A 17,107-nucleotide genomic window follows, 5' to 3' on the forward strand; every position below is an offset into this window, starting at 1 on the left:
CCTTATTCAGTTCCAATATGATCCAAATTTAAAAACTTATGCTTATATATATTATATATAAACAGGTATTTGTGAGATTTGCTTTCCCAGTAAACGGCTGGGAGAGAAACCGAATGTTTGTACTAGATCTGTGCGGCAGCAGCAGTGTTCTGTGCTCGTCGGTGCCGGCAAAGACAGGTTAAAAGAAAGGTTACCGTGCTTTACTTGAACTTTGGTCATGGCGCAATAGAAGAACACCGTCGCTTGAGAACACAATCTGTGAACGGAAACATGCCAATTTAAGGGGCATATTGTAATTAGATCCCTTTCCATGTCACAGAGAGACTGAAATCTGAGCGGTTCAGCATTTTACCTCAATAAATTCATAATTTTCTGCTTATTAATAATTAGGTAGTCGTTAAGTTTAGGTATTAAGGATGTAGAATAGGGTCGTGCAGAATCAGGCATAAATATGTGCTCAATTGGCATTAATAAATGGCTAATATTCCAGTGATATGCATGAGTAACTAATAGATGCAACCGTAAAATAAAGTGTTTAATAATATTAAAAAGTACCGGGTTGTCCTTTTTCAGATTTTGGGGTTGGTAGATGAGCCAGGGAACAAAATATACTAGAAAAAATTTGATGCAATTTCATGTTTTATACACCGTTTAAAAAAGATTCTTCATTGGTATTGATTATTCCATCTTTATGGAATCTTTCCATTCCATAAAAGGTTCTTCTGAATATTTAAAAGATTCATCGCACTAAGAATGATTCTTTTTAGAAAAGTTCTTTGGGGAACCAAAACTGGTTCTTGGTTTTTGAAACCATAGTATGAATGAAGAAGATCGATCCCAGCATTTCTTTCTTGCACCGCCTACTGTAATGTCTTCACTGGTTAGTATTGGCGTGAATGGTTACTCTATGGTTAATCCAAGTGGTTTTTGTAATATCAAGCGGTACGGAAGGTGGTTAAAGTGGTGAAAAGAATGATATATTAGATACATTTGCATTTATTGGCTAAATGGTACACAAACTGAGCTCGGTCTCTGGCTCTTAAGTCTTAATGTCTCTAGCTCTGAATTTCTAACTGATAATAATAGCAATATGCAGGTTGACACCAGCTCATCACCTCATTATGTTTTTACCCACACGGACCCATTTAAATCGTATTAGGCTCTATCAGACTGGCTCAGCGGGGAACCTGTTCATCACACCTTCAGCTGTACATTCAGCAGACAATGAAAGCTCCCTGTATTTAATATCACCCTTTTACAGTTACGCAGATCTTTGTAGCTCTTAATAGCTCAAAATGATGAGCTCTTTCACCGTATAATGAGGCTCATTTGAAAAGGCAAGGCGCAGAACAGAGGAATCAGGTAAAGGCAATGCATCAGCTGCTTTGTGTGAGTGGAACATGAATAGGTGTGTTTTCTGATGAGAAAAACTGGATTCTTTGATTCTGTTCCCCGTTCATCTCAGATTTATGTCAAAACAGCAAATTATGGGATGCCTTGGATAGTGATTTCTGGATGGTTTCTGAAGGCAAGGGCCTTTGATGGTTACATTCGCATTTATGAGAACGGAACGTTTTTTTCCCAAATTATGGGGAGATCTGCAAAATCCTTTGGGAAAATGGAAAGCTTCCACAAAAGCTTAGTATTCTGCACACTTTCCCTCAAGGCAATCATCTATTATATGAGGTTGATCCTAGACTGAACTAGTTCCATAATTTGGGAATATATATATATATATATATATATATATATATATATATATATATATATATATATATATATAATTTTTTTTTTCAGATTGTTTTTTTTTCAGATTTTTAAAAATTCTTAATTCAGTTCATTTAGTCAATTAGTAAAATCTTAAGTAATATATTTTATTTTTCAGCATAAATTACCCAGTAACACTTTATAAATATTCAGTATTAACTACAAATTTTCTCTCAACAACTTCCTAATTTGCTGCATATTAATAGTTAATTAGGTAAAGTAGGATTAGACAGGTTGTTAAGGTCAGGTGGAATAAGGCATTAATATGTGCTTATTATCATTGTATTAATATGCATACTAATAAGAAACTAGTTATGAGACAGTGGTAAAACGAATTAATATAAATATAAATATTCCCTATTGTGACGGTGGTTCCACTTTAATTTAATGTGCACTTGTTACAGTGTAAATATGCATTTGAATACTGAATAATACTAATTAACATTATATTGTTAGAGTTAGGATTAGGGTTTGGCTTGCATGCAAATATGCATAATTGTTATTATAATAGATACGTATAGTATGCGACGCCTTAAGATTGATAATATAATGTTAATTTTACCAGCAATAAAGTCACCTTCATGAACTAAAGCTGAAATAAATGCGTCAGTTTGCCCAGCCTCGCTTCCTGGGACGAACATAAATCAAATCGTGAGCTGAAGAGAGCCCTTTGTCTTTCGGAAGCAGTGTTCACTCATGACATGGAGGCTAATGACTCGTGTTTTGTCCCTGACAGGACGTTCAGTCACAGGTGTCGCGTCCACACACATTTCATCCGCTTCAGCAGACTGCTTGGATACGGATGCTAGTGTGACCGTGGCAGTGGCTGTTGCCAGGCAACAGCAGCCCTCTTTAAGACAGGGATTAAGTGCTGGCAGAGGGTGACGGAACAAATTACAGTAATGGGTCATAAAGAGGTCCCATGTGTCTCAGCTTCACGCAGAGGGTAAAATATGAGCACGTGGCCCATGTGCTTCTCATCAATTTATCTTTCTCGCTCTCTCTCCTCTTCTAGGTTTTCCTATTAAACTGGTAGTGCCTCACTTCACCTGAGGCCAGGAATAGGGACTGTGTAGAGTAACTGCCTACATTATAACTGATCAGTTGTCTAGGTGCTGCCTTTTTCTAATAAACAATCAAAAAAAAGCAAAAAATAATAGTAATTACTACACAAGTGCCATGCAAAAAAAAGCTTTATGTCTCTACATAATGTAATCTCACATTAATTCAAATGATATTTAAATTGTGTTATAAATATTAAATAAAAATAATAAAATAGTTAAGAAATAATTACAAAAATATATTATGAAGGGATCAGTTTTGTTTGTATTTTGTATATATCCCAAATAAAATGAGTTTCAACAACCTATGTCTTCCTTTTCCCAAAATAATGAGTAAAAAGTAATTTAGAATTAACATGCATTTTGACCATTTCAGCTTTTAGTATGTTGCCAAAAATCTTGTCTTTTTTTATTTTTCTCCCCAAGTAGAGACATTTCTTTAATCCCTAACAAAGGATTCCTGGAAGAATTGTTTTACGGTCCAAGCAGCTGATAAATGTGACTGGTAAAGTCACATTTATTTATCTGTAACAAAAACAACAACAACAAAGATATCGCAAAAGCTATCAGTCATGTTAATCTAGGTTCCCTAGCGTAGGATGCTGGAAGGTCAAAGCAGTTGTTTATAAATGACTGGTTTATCGTAGTGATTGTGATTTACATTAGCACGCTCTTCCACAGATTTTGTTTGGACATCCATTTCAAAGGTTTTCATGTTGAAATAATGCAAGGCATTGTGAAGAAAAGAATAAAGTGTTTTGCTGGCACCATGGATGTCATTGTTGAGGAGAATATGATTATAAATTGAGTTGATGCGTTTAACACACGGTTAAAAGAAACCAAAAGTGTCAAGAGGTTAATGTGCAACATAATTCGTTCCAGGAATAAACCAATTTATCATTACTGATAAATTTGTGAAACAAAATTGAGTTAAACCTTAAGTGAGTTCACAGACTCCACTGACACATTAAACTTTAGCATTGAAGCAGGCTCTTAGTTTTATGAATGCCTGGCTGGAAAGGTCAAGTTATCTGACGTGAATTTGAAAGAATTTGATACTTCTCAAATTTAAGGACAGGACTGCACTGATGTCTTTTCATATCAGTGTCAAATAGATGACAGTTTCTGCTTAGAAAATACTCTTTGCATAACCTGTCTGAAGCTAAATAATACAAAGGCAATCTGACAAACGGAATGGACGAGAGAATATGTAGTGTTATGTAACTAGAAAAGAAATAACAGAAAGTAACTTCCAGTCAGTATCATGTGGATAAAATTTAAATCAAAACTGTCTAATGTTACTGAATAAAATGGTTCAGGAAGTGGTTTAGGACTGTGCAAGGTTTGGATGTGTTGAAGCAATTTATTCCATCTCTGTTCTGATCATCATTCTGAATCTGCTCCAGAGAAAGTATCACTATTATTATGAAACTGGAATAAAACTTGTCGTTTAAAAACAGAGGCTCTGTTTTTGCTTTGGCATGTTGCATGTCCAGATATTCATACAACTACATTTTCTGGGGTCATTGAGTTTTCGTGAAAATGGCAAAAAATGTGGCTAATAACAATAATGATGATGATGATGATAATAATAACAATAAAGCTGGCAGAGAAAATATTGTAAGAGTTAGTACTGGAACATATAAACAAACACTGTGATGAAGCTTTGTAGTAGAGACTAGAAGACTAGATATCTAGACTAGAATAGGGTCAAGTCAAACTCTAGACCAAGACCAGAGGTGGTTTGAGTCCAGATCAAGTCCGAGTCAAGACCAAGACTGGAAGAGAGTCCAGTCCAAGTCAAGACCAAGACCAGAAAAGGATTGAATCCAAGTCAAGACCAAGACCAGAACAGAGTCCAGTCCAAGTCAAGACCAAGACCGGAAAAGGGTGAGTCCAAGTCAACACCAAGACAAGAAGAGGATAAGCCCAAATCAGATCTCAGATCAAAAGAGGATCAAGTAGTCCGAGTCAGGACAGAAACCAGAAGAAGCTTAAGTCCAATGAACAAGACCAGGAGAGAGTTAAACTCTAAACCAAGAGTCTGGCTTCAAGTGCTATGAACTGTAAATCAATATCACCTACATTGAGCTGCCGTAATAGCAATTATTAGGTCTTCATCAGTGACTGACAGTAACTGTACAGGTAGTTTATTTAGGGTATGATAAGTATGAATGATGGCAACAGTGGCAGCTGACAACAATATTGCAGTACAAGAAATCTCAAGACCACATTTCCATGGTCTTGGACTCGGGAGCATGTGGCCTCGGTCATGACTCGGACTCAGATGAGGCGGTGTGGCCTACAGCACTTCCATGATGTTCTACGTTTGTTTGTTATGTCACCATTCAGCTCTCAAGAGAGTCGAAATGCTGGTCGGTTCGTAGAGAGGATTTAATTTCCACAGTTATCCCTGTGCTGACTGACTCTAATTCTGCTTTCAGATTCTGGTAGCAAATACCATTAAGACTGTCTAATTTAGAGTGATACTTTACAGAATGTCCAACCCACAGTCAAGGTCTCGCCAAGCGCAAAGTCAAGTGCACGCGAGCAATAATTGACAAAGGACATGGGTAGAGTCTGTTGTCTAGCAGGGACCGGAGGAGGAGGAAAAAAGAGATTCATTTTCTTTCTCTTTCAGCTGCGCAATTTAACAAGTGGCATGTGTGAACCATTAGGACTGGACAATTTCCCTGGAAAGTGAGAGCGCTGTTGAGGTGGATGCGTTGAGATGAATTCCAGAGACCCTGAGCTAATGAGCACATGTGAAGGCATGTCACCATAAAGAGCATCCGCAGAGCTCACGGGCCTGTCAACGGTAACCAAAGAAGAGCTCTTTGGGCATGGGATCAATGCGCCACAGACTAATGCAGTGGAAAAGCACCTCTGCGCCCAGGGAAATTTCCAGACAGACAGCCCCAATCAAAAATGTATGTAAACATTCATCCGATTCCAAAATTAAAACAAAAAGCCAGCATTTACAAACTAAAGTGAGACAAAACAGACCAGTGGGAAAAAGTAACATGAGCACAAAATGGCATATTTGTATAGTTCTTACCAGGTTTTCCCATCTATTTCATGACAGTTTGAATTTATTAAAAAGGTTTTAAAAACCTACAATCAGTCAGAGCAAGGCTTTTATTTTAACAGTGATATCTGGTGCTGTGGAAAATTAGTGTGATCTCGTCATAAGAAACATCTGCATTGTATTTCGATGTGAAAACTATGTATGAATTGGTTTTAAAGTCAAAAGCTATTTGGACTAGAAAAATGTTATTCATACAAATTAGGCAGTCTAAACTCATTGTCAGCTGCTTAAAAAAATAGGCTTGTTTATAACTCGATATGAATTTCAGCGGACTATTACATTGACTTGGAGCACATGCTGCATTCTGATGGGAATGCCAATCATTACACGAACACTGATGATGATTTGGGTCTAAAGTAATCAGGTTTGAGTTATTTTGGCAACCGAGCACTTTCGAAAGTCATTCTGGCGTTTCCAGTTCCCATTCGCAGTCACTGCTCGAGGGATTCTGGTGTAAAAGAAAATGCTCAGACAAAACACAGTCCTTGTTTAACACGGCAGTCAGTTTAAAATGACCCTGTTCTATCTGATTTTAATTAGTTTTCATTCTCTGAAAATGAATATTTAGTTAATGAGCACAGAAACACAAATAGACAATGGGCCATTCGTTGCATAAAATCATGCTCTCTTCTAAGCCAGCAGCACTGGGATACTGAATGCTATTTATTATTAACCTAAATAGGGACTAATTAAACTCTCAATAGTTTTAACTATGTATATGTGTTTGGGCTGAAAAAGTAACCATGCTTTTTATGTGTGAAGTGCGATTTCTCACAAATTTGTACCATGAGATTTGTACACCCAGGTCCACTCCTAAACCTAATGGTGGAAAATCGTTGTAAAACCGAAATAATACAATTTCATAGCAATTAGTCACCAATTCGCCAATACATATTATAACTACCAACTGCCATAAGAATTTAGCTCCTATTCTAATCAAACACAACTGAACCAGTAAATCAAGGTCTAGAAACTTGCAAGCAAGCGTGTTGGGCCAAGTTGGAGCTAAACTCAGGACAAAGAGTATTATAACTATTACAAAGGGTTTTGACGGGTACGGTAATTATAAGGTTTGAAAGAATGATTCATAACTTGTTAAAGTGGCCAAACACGAGTAATTTAGTCTGAAAAATGGGAAAAAGACCAAATGTAAACAGAAACAAAGTCATGCTATTAATCACAGTTTCAAAAAAGCTTTTCATGAAATAAAACGAAACTAAGAATCGGCTTGCTTTAACGCTCGTGCGAAATATGAGCTTGCTCCAGAAACACCATCACTAGTTTCCATCTAAAGTTGTGAATATAACTTATGCACCAAATTCGGAATATCACATGTAACAATTATATCTTTCCATTCCATCCATTAGGCACAAAGAACAAAATCATCGCCTTCCGTTAAATCAATAAGAAGCTACTTAACATAATAATTATGTAGGATAGTTCTAGACTCTATGGAAATACTGTATCAACAGTCTTTGCTCAGCCTTTTCAGAACGACCATAACATTTCAGATGCTGTGCAATGAACTGGTTTGCTGGTTAGCCAAGTTATGTCATCCAATCTTGCAAAATCACATGACTTTTTTTAAGCACATGCAGGAATTTACTTGGTAAATGGGTTTCCATCACTCACTTCATAATTTGCATTAACTCAAACGAGCTTAAAATGTTTCTTTTTTCTTCCATCGCTCCTTCTGATGCGATAATTCAAAATGCACATTAAAAACAGGGTGATGGAAACATAGCTCCTACAATCTCTCTCTCTGCTCTTCAGTCCCCAACCGCCCACCCTTTTACCCCCTAAATCTAGAGGCCCCTTCTTCTCCAAACACAAGGTCTTTGAAGAGTGCAAAGAGGGCACATACGGTAGGATCTATATCAGCCACTGCTTAATTTTCCGTCAAGCCGCCCCCTGACCGCGAGCACCAGCAAAAAAAAACCGTCTATAATGCTCAGAGCGCTGCAGTCTGACCTCAGCAGGAAATGGGGGCTGAGGTTTAGGGGAGTGTTGTTTTAATGAGCATGAGACTCGGAGGCAAAGAGGTGTTTCATATATAGGGGTCCCACAGGGCTCCCGTAATTCCTGCCTCCTGGGGAGAACCTGAAGCTTAAGGGGAACGTAAGAAGAGGCTGTACACGTCAACCATTGGTGTAACTACAGAAAGAGCAGGCAGTGCAGCAGCACTGGTCACATCACAAGTGGGCCCATGGTGACGAAGTTACATATTAATGGGTTATTGGCGTATATGGATTTTCAATAATAGTAAAATAATACAAATAATAGTAAAATAGTAAATATGTCCTGTACACATAAATTCAGATGACAAACGTAATTAAGTGATTTTACTGTTTTTTCATCTAGCTGAATTAGCCATAGCTTTAAAAATGTCATGCGGTGCGACCATGATTTATATTAAAATGAATTAATTTCCTTAACAACCTTAACATTTTTATGTAGACGTTCACAAGTGTTTTGAAACAAAGCATTTGCATTACTTTTGAGCTTTTGTAAATAACAATCTAACATTTTGCTCTATAATTTCAGAGATGCCTTCTTAAATGTGTTCAACAGACATATCGTTCCGTAAATTGCGTAAAAACTGCATATCATTAAAAATCTATTTAAAGAAACGTGTGCGAAAAAATGCAGTACATGGCATCGACTGCAGCCCGGATATTGCTCATTCTAAGCAATCAGAATGGAAAATCCACCATTTCTGTCCAACAAACAAACAGGACAGGAGAGCAGATTAACTTTGGTGGAAAAATATTGTGTATTAGGGTGGAAATCTTCATGCCAAAACGATTCTTGATCTACATTTTTTCAAAGTTAATTCTTCTGGACAAAATGCGTCTTTATTTTTGTTTATAAATTACAATAAATAATTTACAATAAATTTTGTAAATTAGCTTTTTTTTATTATATAAGCAGGGGAACAAGCTCAGAATTGATTTGCAAAGGGTTAATTTAAAATAGTGTAAGGTTGCTGGCTTAGGTTCTGAGATGAAATCATAAAAATGTTTCTTACAGTAGAAAATTACATACGGAGTTTGTGCTTGACTGCAGGGTCAGAATTAACGTGCCGCTTATGGCAAGCGTTTATTTTACTTTGCTTGGCAGTTGAGTTTGGTAAAATAGATGTTTCTTTCCTTTAGGTACATCCGGTTGTGCTCTCTTGCCTCTTGGAAAGGAATGCGGTTGCTCCGATTCCTGCATGATATTGTGTGTGTGTGTGTTAGAGAGAAACACACTCATAGAGAACGGTTCACTTTAATATGATAAACAGATAAGATACTGATTTCAGTTCGTCTAAATTAATTCAGTTAAGCACAAATTCACGTATATGGGTTCCCTTCTTGACACAAGCTCTGAGTGTTCGTATGCGATTCATAGCGTGCTGCTAATCAGGGGTCCGTCAAAAATGCTAAATAACCTGATACTGTCACACCTTTTGACACTTGCTGTTATTGTTTCTTGTCCCACGTGCTCTGTGTGCCCTACTTTTCGTTGCTCCTAATTGTCTCATTGTGTTCAGGTGTTTTGAGTTTGGTCAATTACGCTATGTAGTATATAATCCCTGTGTGTTTGAGTTTAGTTTGTCTGACCTTGCCGTTATTATCTGTGGTTTTCGTTCTGCCTGTCTGCAGTGATACTGTTCTTTTCATGTTTGGAAGATTAAAAGGCTTATTTTAGCGCTAAACTCTACAACCACAGCGTGACAGATACAAATGAATATGAATTTGCCACAAATTCACCAATATATGATATGGCTGCTAGAAGAGTGCTGCAACACCCTAGAACGGGTGTTCAATCCTGCTTTTGGATTCTTATTATTACTCTTAACATTTTAGATTAATTAAACAGCTAGATTTAGAGCTAAACTCCATAGCCAAACTTAATTTCTTCCTGCTTCCATCCACAATTTTTACATTTTTTTTTTCAATTCCCAGTTGAGCAATCACACAGGTAGAGATCTATGCAGATTTTTCTGGTTTCTTTTCATTATGGTTCTGTCCCAGTTGCATTGGGTCCCAAGAATGTGAACTACCTTATAGAGATTACAGGAGGACCTTGTAGAGCATAGGTGTCAAACTCTTTTGAAAGGGGGCATTGGACGCCCATTTTCCAAAAGTTGATATGATTCTTTAGGGTACCCCTTGTTATGCCATTTTTCCCTTTTGTTATGCCAAGTTTCCTTCAATAGGGGAATGCATGCATGCAAGGTATAAAAAACGTTTGGTTTTCTCTCTAAACCCATCCTTTCTGTAAACCTACCCTGCTCTGATTGGTCTACTACATACAGCGGGTTGGAAAAGTCAGGCCATTGCCATATTTTTGTACTTTGAAATTGGACCATCTTTCAAGAGCAAAGCGTTTTGTGTATCCTATGCAAAGATTATTATATTTTATACTTTTATAGAATAGGTAACACCTGATAGCTACAACTTTTCCCTCGATAGATTCTTAATTTGCTCCTTATTAATAGCAAGTTTAACATTGAGATTAAGTTATTTGTTATATTTAACAAATTATCTTTAATGCCGCTTTACCAAACCAAAGGGCTAATAAAAGCGCAACCAGGAGGACCTGGGGACCCTTCCCCCAAAATGCACCTCTGAAGTCATACCAGGACTTTGGTTCCCGGCAACTAACTGATAACACTGGTTTCAAAAATGTGGACAGAGCAACTCTAACTCTATTTCCCCTTTTTGAAAGACACATAACGTCCTCAATAAACTTTCTTAGAATGAACACATATATCCTTCAGGCCATTGTGTATATCGGGGCTGTTCTTGCATATTGTCTTTGGTATTGTATACGGTTGTATGATTGCCTATGATAGATCACTAGTAGATCACCTCACCTTAGCCATGTTTGATCTCTATGAATGCATCTTCACGTGATCTATTTGAGATGGTATATTATATGTTGATACCTTTGCAACATATTAGTGTTTTAAGAATCTTTATTAATTTGTATATCAACCTCTTATCCAGTGCATATGCAAATTATGCTTAGAGACAAAGAGTCATAAAACTGTCCCTCCAAATGTTCAAGACGTCATTGGCTCTTCAACACCCAAGCCCCTAAAGAAAAAGTGCAAAATAATGATTTATAGTGCATATACATTTTATGAACGTGCATTCTCTGGGATCTAACCTATGACTGCATGCTTACATGTGCTACCAACAATGTGCTACCAACTGAGCTACACAAACAGACTCAGAAACCTACACGCAAGGCTTTTTGCCCTCCATTGTAGAAGTAGAAACGTGTGTTGCAGATTGGCCCCCATGAGAATGTAGTCCTCAATGAGGTAGTTCACATTAGGTAAGGTGGCGACTGAAGGTGGACGAGAGGAATACCATATGCTGGTAGTGCACATTGGCCAAGAACCTTCATCCAGCTTCATCCAACTTTAGGCTTGTCTGCTTTATGTGCATTTGAGACAAGCTATCCAAAAATACATAACTCAGAAGTTTCCATCAAACCGTCACGGTAACTTTCCAATATATCATGCAAAGATGGAAAACGATATATAACGCGAGTTCCTTCCAGAGCATGAAGAAATGCTGTCAAATGAGCTCGGTCTCATCGTATCACACATTGTGTCTATCCCTCATTTTAACAGGTCTACATCAAACAGGTCCATATTCCATGCTCCATATAAAGCACATCTGTGAGGAATCCATATGATATCAAAAAGACAGACCCATGCATAAACAGTACAATGCAACCCGCAGGAACATAAATGATTCGATGGATTCTCCTGATAAAGAGACCATATAGTGATACACTGTGACATTTATCACTTTTCCAGTGCTTTCCAATCTCCACATAAACTATGATTCTCAGACTACCCTGCAGAGGCTAAATGAATAATTCAGCCAAAATGACATCAATTCCCATCCTCAGTCTTTCCAATGTCGTATGACTTATTGTTCCTCTATACTACACCATGTATTAATAGCATTAACTCCTTTCATTTATATGCTGTTTTAATGTTTGATGATCACATTGCAGTACATACGTAATGCTTGTTTATGCTTCTTCTCCTGTGTTTAATCCAGACATTCAGTACTCTTTCAAAATGTGTACCTTAGAATGTAGAAGTAGAATATAGTCATTTGGAATACTTTTACAATGGGTTTATGGCGGATTTTTATAGTTTTCGATTTGTTTGAAATATTTTGTGATCTTTTTGTGTTCCATGGCAGACAAAAAAATGGCAATGGCACGTGAGAAAATAATGAGTGGATCTGTCAGTAATCATTTGATTTGTCTGAACAGTAACAATTTAGAATAGGGAACACTTATTCACGTTTGACTTTGTATTTTCCTTCAATAAAATCCTAATTTGCTTCTTAGGTTCAGGTATTAGCTAGGAATAGGGATGTAAAATATATGTGCTTAATAATAAATGGTTAATATTTGATATGAATACTAGTTAAGAGACCCTAAAATAAAGTGTTACCAATTGAACCTGGTGTCCCATGATGCAATGGAGATACCCATCCCTGCGCTGGTGTCCGCTGTTATTTCATGTGGAGGTTTGGGATTAGAAACCTTGTGGGAAAAAGAGAGGTGGAGGACTCACAAAGCCACTATTGTTTGGCCTCTATAGTCATCTTTAATGCAAGGCCACTGTGATTTTCTCCAAGCTCCCACCTGTTTTTCTCATTAAGCCTCTCAGCTGCGCTTCTATTGGATACCTTGCAGGTTCCACCCTCACTGGGAGCTCCGGTTAACTGTGTGGGAGGAAAATTAGAAAATGAGACAAGGGAAAAAAACAACAAATAGCGTACGTTCTGGGTTTGGGTGGTGGACTTAAATGAAACGCAGAGATCCAGACGAGGAGGAGGAGGAGGTGACCAGACAGACAAACACACTGTTACACTGGCAAGTGCTTTATTAAAGCCTGTTGGAAACCCAAACACAAATACAGACAAATACATGAATACAGACAGACATAAAAGATTCCTGATGGTCCAAGCTTTCTCTGCCTCTCTCTGAAATCAGCAATGTCAAAAAAATACATTCAAAGTTTTAGTTAAATCCATTTTTGTTTTCCATTTCCATGTGATCTTGAAACAATTTTGAATTAAAGACACGTGGAACACTACTTACTGTTCTTTATATGATAAACCGGCTGCTAATGCTATAGTTTTTATATTCAGTAAATTTGTTTACTGTGTACTGTATATTATAATATGAATTAAAATAATGGTTTAAAACCAAATAACATTTCCCTTAGGGGATTAATTAATGTGTTTATTCATAGTTCAATACCATATATTTTGTATGGATGTTTTAGAAAAAAATTATTAAAAAAATTGTGTGTGTGTGTGTATAAAATGTATATTTATTTAATAACTGAAAAAATAATTATATTTCTGCTCTTTTAATAAAGATTTTGTTTTGATTTTCATGATTAAATGTTATGGTGCTGATCGTCAGTGGGAAAGAAAAATGGCTAATATAGTATGCAGATATAATAAACAAGTGCTAGAGAAATCTAATTTGGCTTGAAATATAGTCTTGTCGATGCCAATTGGATGCCATTCCATGATGTCATAAAATGAAATCATTAGGGAACACTTTATTTTAATGGTCTCTTTTGAACAGTTTGTTGAGAGTAAGTAACTGTGCACCTACAGCACCTCAACCAACTCTCATTAGAATATTAATACACTTTCTGATTATTATCTGCTAACTCTTTATAGTGAGTATCTCTCAACATAACTTTTCAAGAACATGTCAACTTATTCTAACCCTACCAGTCTACTAACACTAATAAGAGTTATTAGAAATGCATGTGCAGTGTTACTCATAGTCAACAGAAGTAAAAGGGACCATAAAAAAGTGAAACCAATCACGAGTATTATTTTATCCCTACACCTAAGCTTTGTTGCTAATCATACGCCATCAGAACGATCAATTCAGAAACACAGAATCACCAGATGCATGGTTGCTAACACTGCACTTGATTGTCCAGTATTTTTCTTCCCCTCATGAGGCACAAGTCGTAGTATCAAGCATCCTGGAGTGAGTTGCCAAATTCAACACTCGGATCCTTTGCTGTTGGCCTAAAGTGACAAATGAGCTCTTTAACCAGCAATAAAAAGTCATCTGTTGGTAAAGATTTGCCATATGCATACAGTAGAGGCAAATACTGAACATTGACGTCCTTTATCAACACGCATCGACTTTGTTTCACAATACAATGGCAGCGTTAACATTTGTTACAGCAGTCTGCTGACTGTTTCTACACAATTATTTCCATCTGTGTATTTTGTGTGTAAACAAATTTGTCTGAAATAAACGGTCCTTATACGGGGTTTGAGATTCTCGCTGAAAAACGATTATTCGAAATATTTACAATAGATACCCAAGCCATCACAGAGCAGCAATATTTATTAACATGCTCCTATTATGGATTTTTGTAAATGAATGTAACACAGCTCTAAGTGAATAAAAACAAGCTGCATTTTTTATTTTATTTTATTATTCTAATCAAATTCTAATCAATAATTCACCCACGTGAAGACTTTAAAAATTCAGTCACTTATGAGGTAGATGTCTGTGTAGGCAGTAGAGAGCAAGGTAGTTCAATAGGTTTTGGAACAGAGCTGTTATCTAGACACTTTGTTGAGTCACAGATGCTTACTGAGCTCTGTTGTTTACTGCTAAATCACATAAATGCTATACATAAACACACAAAAAAAATGCAATTTCACTTGCAATGAGGCGAGCAGGAGGAGATGAATACCCATTCCTTACGCATATAGGCCTACATGTACACTCATCCACATCCAAAGACAGAAAGAGACTATAATCAAGAAGTAAATTAAAGACTCTGAACTGAGGTCACACACGGTCACACCCCCTACTCAAGTAGCAGTCTTCATTGTTGCGTTTCCTAATCTCTGGATCCACCCAGTGTATTCAATACACACACACACACACACTCTCTCTCTCCATCTCTCTGCTGGGGTGAACTGGCTATGAGAATACTAAAATGTACTGTTTTATACAAGCTTGGTTTACCACTGCCATTTCTGTAAGCCCAATTGCCACGTGCAGAGAAATGAAGTCACTGGTTGAGTTTACAGATGATGAGAGCTTTATGGCATCAGGCTTTTCTGTGCTCTTTAATGTAGAATAAAACAAATGAACCAAAATCTGTCATCAATCAGCCTCTCAGAAATTTGTCTTAAACCTTTCTTGATCACTCCAAGAGTTTTTTTTTTCCCCCTGACTTCAGAGATTTGGATTCTACATCTGTTCTGTCATTAGAAGTACTTTGAAACTTTTGCCCACTACATTGTATTCTGTGCCGTATCATCTGTGCTTTTCTTTTTGAAAGAAGTGTTTACTCTATAATTAAAACCCTTTCATCATTTATTCACCTTCATGTCATTCCAAAACCACAAAATGAGAAATTTTGAGAAATGCGCTGTCACTCTGTTCCATATATTCACAGCGAATGGGGACTGAAATGTTAAACCTTGAAAAATTATATTATCCAAGCAGGGTTATCAGGTCGGGTTACAAACAACTAGCATAAAAACAACCTATTGCCAAAATATCCAGTGGACATTACTTTCTTACACTTGAATAAAATATGTTTAATATACAAAGTAAACTAGATTATACAAACTGTAATTTTCTTTGTTTAATCTTAAAAGAATAGTTCAGTCAAAGATGAATGTTTTCTGAAAATATATTCATCTTTAGGCCGTCCAAGATGTAGATGGGTTTGTTTCTTCATTAGATTTAATGTAGCACTGCATCACTGGCTCAGCAATAATCCACACCACTCCAGTCCATCAGTTAACATCTTGAGAAGTCAAAATCTGTGTTTGTAAGAAATCCATCATCAAGATGTTTTAACTTTAAGCCAGAACTTAAAACAGAGTTCATAAAATAAATAAATGAAAATGTATCAGACTTTAGTTTAGGATTAGTTTTCACTATTAATAAACTATTGAATCATTTTGGCCTGAATGAACTCAGAATTTGCTTGTTAATAGTTAGTAAGGTATAAAGGATTAAGTTATCTTAAACATAAACACGTATGTAACCATGGTTCCTTGAAGGAAGTTGAAGTCAAACCAATGAAATGGTGGGATGTCACTGGCCAGGAAGCATAAAAGCATGTGGAATGCTGCCAGCTTCAGCTTCTGTCTTGAAGCGAGCGCTGGCAGGGATGCCGGAAGTGTGGTTATGAGTTGTGGTATTTCATTCCGTGGAATAACCATGGTTACACACTTAACCTGGAGACGTTCATCTTCAGGAACTCAAGCCATGTCAATGGCACTGTGGGGAATGAGATGCCCACGCCCCCAGACTTGAAAATCCCCTCCTAGTTTGTGTACCTGCACAGCCAAGGCAAGAGTACAGAAGAGCTTGGAGTGGCTCACAAGTCCAGGCCGCAAAAATGGACAAAGGTATGGGGGGTAGACCAAACTAGATGAGCAGTTGGTCGCTTTTGGGAATCGCACTGGGAATGTACAATTTAGCTTCTTCTGGCCTGCGCACAGCAAATGTCAATCTTTTACGTCTGGGAGGAAGTGTTTCAGTGCCCAAAACACAGCCATCATCTCCAGGCAGTTGATGTACCACGTGACATGGCGCCCCCTCCACAGACTGCGGTCTAAGTGGCCACTCATGACTGCTTCCCAACCAGTGAGAGACGCTTGAGTTACGCTAGCAACAAGGAACTCCTAGCACTGGGCCCTGATATAGGAATCAGGGTTTCCTCCAGCCACCTGAGCCACCACTGTAGGGGCCTCATGTACAGCAGGTCAAGAGGTTGGATGCAGCTGCCATAAGGCCCAGCAGTCTCTAAAACCGCTTGACAGTCTTCTTTTACTCTCGCGACTGCAGTGAGGATCAACTCGATCTGAGCAGGGATCATACGAGCCTGCATCGTGGTTGAATCCCACCCCACACCAAGATAAGTGATTCTCTGAGCTGGAGAAAGCACACTTTTCTTTGCCGTTCAGTCTCAACCCCAAACGTTTCATGTGAGCGAGGACATCTCAATCCAGAATCAGCCAGTCGTTGATGTAATGACTTATGTATGCGGATAACCTGAAGTCATAGAGGATATGCTTCATCCCTAAAAGCAAACCTCAGGAACTTCCTGTGAGAAGGATGGATGGACACGTGAAAGTACATGCCCTTT

Source organism: Puntigrus tetrazona, chromosome 19 (assembly GCF_018831695.1).
Source record: "Puntigrus tetrazona isolate hp1 chromosome 19, ASM1883169v1, whole genome shotgun sequence".
NCBI lineage: Eukaryota > Metazoa > Chordata > Actinopteri > Cypriniformes > Cyprinidae > Puntigrus > Puntigrus tetrazona.